The sequence below is a fragment of the Pteropus alecto genome, unplaced genomic scaffold (genome assembly GCF_000325575.1).
Source record: "Pteropus alecto unplaced genomic scaffold, ASM32557v1 scaffold61, whole genome shotgun sequence".
Lineage (NCBI taxonomy): Eukaryota > Metazoa > Chordata > Mammalia > Chiroptera > Pteropodidae > Pteropus > Pteropus alecto.
Genome location: NW_006434835.1, coordinates 21291352 through 21300027, shown reverse-complemented (window position 1 = coordinate 21300027; position 8676 = coordinate 21291352). Strand labels below are relative to the sequence as shown.

The 8676-nt window shown below is 36.5% G+C and overlaps 2 pseudogenes; one reads left to right on the top strand and one right to left on the bottom strand.

Moving 5' to 3' along the window:
• Positions 1 to 8676, top strand: part of LOC102886155 — a 43675-nt pseudogene that overhangs the window by 9917 nt on the left and 25082 nt on the right.
• On the bottom strand, positions 6053 to 6245 carry LOC112478622 (annotated as a pseudogene).

Below are 8676 nucleotides of genomic sequence, written 5' to 3'. Positions count from 1 at the left end.
TTTTTTTTAAATCTACTACTGTGAGAAAACTAAAGAAAGGAACTATGGAAACTTCTTACATTTTTATTCAGTGTCAGGAATGACAAACTCCTAGGAGGGAGTTTGGAGTTAGAGAGGAGAAAAACGTTGTCTTGCTCTAGAAATTACTACACTCTTTAAAAATATTTAGTTATACTTTCTTAAGCCTAGGAGTGGAAAAGGGCTAGGGGTTTAAGATATATTACTGTTGGGGCAGACATGGAGCATGGTTCCAAACCAGCTCCTTGTCTTAGAGGGAGAACAGGTGGGGAAGGAAAGGCGGATCAGGAGCAATCTCAGCTCTCAGCTCTTATTCACACAGCCCCAGGCCAGGCCAGGGGCTTTGAAGCTCTCCAAGGGTGGAATTCCTTTCTCAGCCTCCACCCTGAGGCTCTGATAAAGCATCCAGCTTGTCTAGTGCTTCCTTAAAAGCCAAGGGCCTTTCAGGTCTCTCTCTGATTCCTTCTTCTTCCCCTTCTCTCCCCCTGTCTTTGCAGAGTTGTACTGACGTCTGTGAGATGTCAAGTATAAAACGGACCACGCAATCATTTCCCCAGCCAGAAACATGTTCTTAGAGACCCATATAGTCATGCATCAGGGATTACAACAATTGCAGGTTTACAGAATAAAAAGAAAACTAAGCACAAATAAACAGTGCACCAGTTTGGTGGAGGGGGACAAGGGATCTAAGCAGCAGACCAACATTTGCAGGTTTCCTTGATCGTCCAGGAAGTGAGAAATGAACATATTTGCATGCAAAAAATGGAGAACATTTATTTGCAGAAAGCGAAACAGGTGTACACGTGTACATATATTCTAGTCAACTTTAACCATAGTTTGTAATAGAAGTCCAAAGGCATAATTTACTCTCACAACTGTTCATCTTCTCCCACATGGGTGATTCCATAATTAAATAATTGATGATTACCAAAAATACAATTTCAGTAATTTTAATAATTCACTGAGATTATAAAACTCCATAATATCAAGAGACAAGTTCCCTGAACAATAAGCCTGCTGCTATTCTCGGAATCGAAACTGGAGCCAAGTGGCAGAAATCTTTAACCTTGATTCCAGATTTTCTTCAGAACAGGGCATTCTACTGACTGAGTGTTCTTACAGAACCAACAACTCTCCAAAGTGGGAATAAAAAACTACATTTATTATCCACTATTATATGCATATGCCATCCATTATTTACTTCTCACAGCAGCCCTATGAGGTAGTCGGTATTATTCCCATTTTACAGAAGAGAATATTAGCACTCAGAGAAGTTATGTAATGCTCAGTGATGGCAAAGCTAGAATCAGAAAACTGGCTCCTGAATGCCATTACAGAGGAATTAACTGCACCCGTCATTGCCTCCCCCATCACCAGAATTAATACGTCAAAGCAGCATTCAACTCAGTGAAGGAGCTCATGAAATTGTTAGTGGCTCTAGGGTTTTCATCCCTGAGCCTTTTGCCACCACGCTATTTCTCCTTTCTCATCAAGGTGCAATGCCATTATCATTGGGTGATGCTCAAAGTAGGAATCCTTAAAGGTGGTCCAGGCAGTGCTAGTTTCATGGGTGTGCAACCTGTGCAGCTTCACAGGGGTCCACATTCAAAAGGTCCTGTGTTTCGTTTAATGCTCTGCTGTCACGGTGTTGAAACTCTTAACAATTTATCTTTGAACTTGTGTGTTGTAAATAAAGTCAAATGGGACAATTAAACATGGAAAAGAGATAAATGCAATATGAAAATATGCAAGTCTGCCCTGCTCCTTGACATCTTATTTGCATATAACATTGGAGATGACCCATGAGCACATAATACCAGTGAATTCAGGATGCATGGGAGTTCAGCCAGACTCAAAGCAAGTACAAGGTGAGCATATTATATCTACAACAAAGTAAGCTGGGGTACTGATAGCCCCAAGAGGCTATGTTTTTTGTTCTGAAGGTAGAACAAAAATTTTCTTCAAACTAAGAAAGAAGATAATGATGTTCTAAGAGAAATAATGACCAAGGAAACCTATCATATCCTTTCTTATCTTTCAGTCTTTCTTATTCAACAAGCTAATGGTAGACAATGTTGGTAGATGTTTCATGAGTCAAGAAGTGAAATAAAAACAGGCGAGTTACTTTTCTGGATCTGTTTCCTCTCATGAAAATATATGTATGCCCTGAGAAATATGAATCATGTAATTTTGGTGATACCACTGAACGCTTTCATTTTTTTTTTAATTGGCACTGTACAATAGGGAGATAAATGGTAAAATTCATGCTCATTATTTAAAAATTAATTTTTCATACTTAGAATAACATTGAATAGTAAATAAAAGACACTATGACAAGTCAAGAGATAGACCACCAAAGAAAAGAAAATGCTTTTTATTTCAGTGCCTGTAATGGCGTTTTTTCCTGCTTTTCTAGCAGGGGCCTTCTCCTTTTTTGTTTAGAACTGGGCCCAGCAAATTAAGTAATTGGCCCAGGCCTAGGCAAACAAGCATTTTGCAGTCTTCACTATGCAACCTCAGGTTCTGCACCAGCTTGACATTTTGTGGCCTGGGTGTAGCCACAAAATCTTGAGATCAGCATGGTGCATAATAACAGAGAACTCAGAAAAGGACATTTAACGTCATGGCCTGAAGCACACAGGGTTTCCATTCTGTTTCTAGAGCAAAAATACTTTATTTTGCTGCTACCTGTGAAAATAGGATATTAATCCAGGGAATAGCTTACAGCTGAAATATTTGAATTACATACATTTGCCCTATGGCTTCAAGGTATAGGTATTAAAACTTGCCTTGGACATTGGGTTTGAGCTACACAGTTTAATGACATTGTGACAGGGAGAGTTGTAACTGGTCTTCGGAACTGACATATTTTCTACAAGACAAATGGGGAGAGTATACTCTAATGATTAATAGCATGAACCCAATAAATAGAGCCAAGTTCATCTATTTATTGCTAATTTAAGGAAATATCTATTGTCTTAGTTTCCCCAACTGTAAAATAAAGAGCCCTACCTCAAAGACTATGAAGAAAATTACATAAGATATCAAGGGCAAAAGACCCAGGATAGTGCCAAAAAAGAAAAAAAGAAAAGAAAAAAAGAAGAAAAAATAAGAAAAAATATATATAGTGTCATGCCTCTTATCTGAAAGGAAATTCCTTCTGAAGAGCTCACTCTTCTATCTCCTTGAAGCCAAGTAAAGCTTGGCCTGACTCTTTCCTTGCAAATACTTCTCCTTCTCCCCATCTTTTAATTTTTGTTATCCAGTCCATCTCTTAGGCATTGAGCAGTCTTTCCATATTTCTCAAGGCATACTTAGCGCCCTCCCTTCAACTATAACTTTGAAAAGACAAAGTATCTAAATCACTCTTAGTTCATCACCTTTCTTCCACTCTAAAGCAGGGGGCACTATTCTGCTCATCCTAAAATCTCAATTAACATGTGTGGAATAAAGGAATGACCTACTCCTCAAGAGTACAAGATAACCTAGACAGTATTAGGTGTAAAAAGACTAGGAGGCTCTCCCACTCTAGAGAAAGGTCAAATAGAAAACACAAGGGCTCTCCTACAGCAGGCCTCCTCCTGCGTCCACCATGGACTACTTGTGTCATTATCACAGTTGTATTTTTTTTTTTTTTAAATGGCACATCACTGACTTTGAAAAGCAAAATGAAAAGTCCTTCGCATGGCATTCAAGACCCCACCCAATCTGGTTCCATTCAACATCTCCAAGCACCATCTCCTGCTATTTTTTTAAACATATCTTATATTTAAGTCCCTTGACTTGGCACCAGTCTTCAACATATCAGATTCCCAAGCTTGTATTCATTTAAATGAACCGTTTGTTCTGCCTAGAAAGAAGTCCTCCCCGCACCTCTCTCCCTGTCTACTCAACAATCCTTTCCTTCTATCCCACTTCCTCTACACAGAGGTGCTCCTTCTCCCTGTTCCCATAGCTCTTCCACTGTTTCATATCATCCTTATCTTTATATCCCTGAATCATCACATGGTACCTGATACAATTTGCTTACTGAATGAATGAATGAATGAACGAACTATGGGTCACATCCGCTCCACAGTTTTTCACCACTGTTTGTTACTCTGTCTCACGTTGGTTCATTTTGGGTCCATCAGAGAACTATTACAAGGGGACTCTTAACATATGGATTTAAAATGAACAGCTTCTACTACATGGCAAATGATCCAGCAAGTCCATGACATCTAGTAATCTATAATTGCCATTTTTTATGAGATTTAAATTTTAATTATTTGGTGAGGCTGCTCTATAGGAAAATGATTAATTAACTGGTAAACAAGACTAAATGCATCCCCAGCACCCACATCTAAATGTGATTTCTGATTTTCTATTGACTGTTATATACCAAGTAACTATATTCAAGATATATGTCATTTTAAAATAAAGTAAAAATAATCAAATAAGCCTCGAACCTCTATGTCTTTATCAAAATGGCTCTCAAAAGAAGCTAGTTGCTAATTTGAGGGACAGAGGCATAATACTTTGCTAAGGCTGTCATAACATTTACCACAAACTGGGTGGCTTAAACAATGAAAGTTTATTGTCTCCAATTCTAGAGACTAGAGTCTGAAATTGAGGCACCAATGGGGTTGGTTCCTCCGAGGGCTGTGAGAAAAAGACCTGTTCCAGAACTCTCTCCTTGGTTTTTAGATGGCCATCTTCTCCCTGAGTCTCTTCACACAGTGTTCTCTCTGTGTGTATCTCTGAGTCCAAATTTTCCCTTTTTATAAAGATACTGATCATAAAGGATTAGCACCCACCCTAATAAGCTCATCTTATCTAATTACTTCTGCACCCAACCTATTTCCAAAAAAGGCCACATTTGAGGTCAACCTAATAAGGTACAAGGAATTAGGACTTCAATATATGAATTCGGGGAAGTATCAATTACACCCATGACAGAAGAGCGCACACACACACAGACACACGCACACACACACGCACATGCACATGCACATGCACAAAGACATGCACACGCATATGCACATAGTTTTCAGTGAAATATAGAGTTAAAAATCAGTTTGAGTAGTGGTTCCAGGTATGACAAGAAGCAATTCGCCATCAGCCTCATTACAAAATAAGAAAAAGCAATCTGAAAAACTATATATTTCAGTGAATCTGAGAGCCAGAATTTATTTTAATAGCTTAATAGTCACCTAGTATGGCTGATGCATAAGGTTGCGAGTGAACAGAAGCAGATGACAGAGAGAGCTAGGCAGATCTGAAAAGGTCTGATGTGCCAGGCAAAGGATTTAAGACTTTATTCTCAGATTCCTAACTGTCCTCCTCAAGTATGCCCTCCAGGTAAGGGAGAGTGACAGGACACCTTAATAAGGTCTAGTGATACAGCCTTAGAGGACGTGCCACCACATAAAATGTCTTTGAAGTCTCAAGGTTCACCCTAAAATTCATCAACATTTTGCCTTCAGCTCTGTAATTAGGTATATTTTATTCTAGTCGTGTCCTTCCCTACATTTTCAAGTAAAATTTTTGTCTTGAAAATTGCAGCATTCTCTCTGGTGTCCTGGAGTTACTCTTAGCATACCATCTTCACTTACTTAACGAGAAGGTGACAGACTAAAAGATGTTTTCTATGTTTAAAACTGACAAGAAAATTATTTATAAAATACTGATGAACTCCTACAAATTAGGAGAAAAAAATGGAACAAAAATCCCATAGAAAAATGAACAAATTTCTAAAAACATACTTAATAGAAAGAGAAATCCAAAAGTTAATGAGTATATAAAGGATATTCATGAAATTGTTTCTGGGTGCCCTGTTTTTGATCTCTAGTCCACTGATCTATATTTTTGATATCAAGTAATCACTGACTATGCTGTTTATAAGGCTTTCTAATTTATCTTACTATTTAGCAACAAACACTTGTTGAGCACCTGTTATGTGCATGAAAGTGTTGAAGCCACAGAGACAAAAATGAACAAAACTTTTTTTCTGAAAGTTACTCCTGATTGTGGGAATGCTACTGATTTTTTTTAATGCCTACAGCACCTGGTATCTCTAGGTAGTCTCCCATCCAAGTACTAACCAGGCCCGACCCTGCTTAGCTTCCAAGATCAGACACAGGCACGTTCTGGGTGGCATGGCTGTAGACTGTTGACTTTTTAAGTGGATATTTTATTTTCCAAGATCAGATGAGATCGGGCACGTTCTGGGTGGCATGGCCGTAGACTGTTGACTTTTTAAGTGGATATTTTATATATTAACCAAAATGGAAAATACAACAAAGGGAGCAAAGTTCCTGCAAAATATCAATAACTGGGGCAAAGATAAGAGAGTTTCTAAGGGTGAGAGCTGTCCTTCTAATGAGTATAATGCACGGGGATAGTCAAGCTCGGACTTTACTGGCATGCACTATTTGTCCTCTTATTTATTCCATACCAGCAAAGATAGCTGACATTCCTAGGGTAAATGTGCTCGCACACAAGAATAACCAGATATTGACAGGCAGAGGTAAAAGAGAGGTAGAAGGAGTATAGAATGAACAATCTATGTTAGATGAGGCACAAATATTGGACCAGATAGTTTAATTTTTGTTAAATAAGCATTTAAAAATGCACTGAAAGAGATAAATAAAGATATCAGTAACTCAGAGCAGGACAAAGTAGAAATATGGGTTCAAAAAGAATTTAATAGATAAGATATATAACTACATATATATGTGCGTGAGTATATATATATACATATATGTATACATACACATGTGTACACACACACACACACACACATTAAGATAACAAAATTGTTTCCTGGAAGATCTGATAAAGTAACTCTCAAAAGTCATCAGGAATGACAAAAAAAAGATTTAAAAATTCAAAAGAAAATTTAGCGTATACATAATAGATGTCTGGTAATGATAAATTTTAAAATGGAGAAATAATTTCTAAAAACTTAGTGACAACTTATCAGAATTAAAGGTAAAAATATCAGGAAATAAAATCAAAAGAATATCGAAGAAAGGAAGATTTCTAAGACTTTCCAGAGAAATAGAGTAGCACCCACAAAGAATAAAATATTAAATTTATATCGGCCCCAACACAGCTGAACACTAGAGACAAGAACATAATGGAATTTTATGTGTAAGGTGTTGAAGTTCCAGTACACTTTAATCTCTCAAAGCTTCACAGTGACCTTTGGGACACAAATAGCACATTACTTTAGGCAAACCATTAAGAAGGATCTGACAGCAATGGAATAAGAAGAAAAATGTTCAAATTCTTTTACAAAGCAATTAAAACAATGAAATCAAATCTGACAAGACTGAAATAAAAAGGATGACTTAAACCTAAAATCCATTATATTATCAAGAGTTCACTGGACAAAATATATCATGTAATTATCTGAAAAAATTTTTTAAAAATTTAGTCAAATTCCACATTCCTCATTTTACTTTTACTTTTCCCAGGTATTGAGGTATAATTAACAACTAACATTTTTTATAAATTTAAGATATAAATTTGTGATGTTTTGATATATATATACATTGTGAAATGATTAGCACAATGGAGCTAATTAACATATCCATCATCTCACATTGTTACTTTGTATGTGTGTAGTGAGAACACAAGATCTACTTTCTTAGCAAATATCAAGTACCGTATATACAATATTCTTATCTATAGTCATCACACTATACATTAGATCTCCAGAACTTATTCATTCTACATAACTGAATATCTGTATGCTTTGATCAACAGCTCTCCATTTTCTCCATCTCCCGACCTTTGACAATCACCATTCTACTCTGCTTTTTTGATTCCACGTATAAGTAGGATTATGTAGTATTTGTCTTTCTGTGTCTGACTTATTTCACCTAGCATATATCCTCCAGGTTCATCCATGTTGTCACAAATGGCAGGATTTCTTTACTTTTCATGGCTGAATAGTATACCATTACATACATACATACATACATACATACATTTTCTTTATCTATTCATCTGTCAGTGGACACTTGAGCTGTTTTCACATCTTGGCTATTGTGAATAATGCAGCAATGAATACTGGAGTGCAGATATCTTTTTGAGATGCTGATATTGTTTCCATTGGATATACCCAAGTGAGATTGCTGGTTCATATGGTAGCTCTATTTTTAAAATTTTTTGAGGTGCTTCCATACTATATTCCATATGGATGTATTAACTTGCATTCTTATCAACAGTGTGCAAGAGTTCCTTTTCCACGTCTTTGCCAACATTTATTGTATATTTTTTTCTGTCTTTTCAATAATAGCAATTCCATCATGAGTAAGGTGATGTCATTGTGGTTTTTATTTGCATTTCTCTGCTAAGTAATGATGGTAAGCACCTTTTCACATACTTATTGGCTACTTGTTTGTCTTCTGTGAAGAAGTGTCCATTAGGTCCTTCAACCATTAAAAAAATTAGGTTATTTTTGTTTTTCTGTTTTGTTTTTGTGTTTGTTATTGAATTGTTTACATTCCTTACATTTTAGATATTAACTCCTTATCAAATGTTTGAAAATATTTTCTCCCATTCCATAGGTTGTCTCTTCACTATATTGGTTGCTTCTTTTGCTATGTAGGAGCTTTCTAGTTTGATTCAATCCCAACTTGTCTATTTTTGGTTTTATTGCCTTACTTT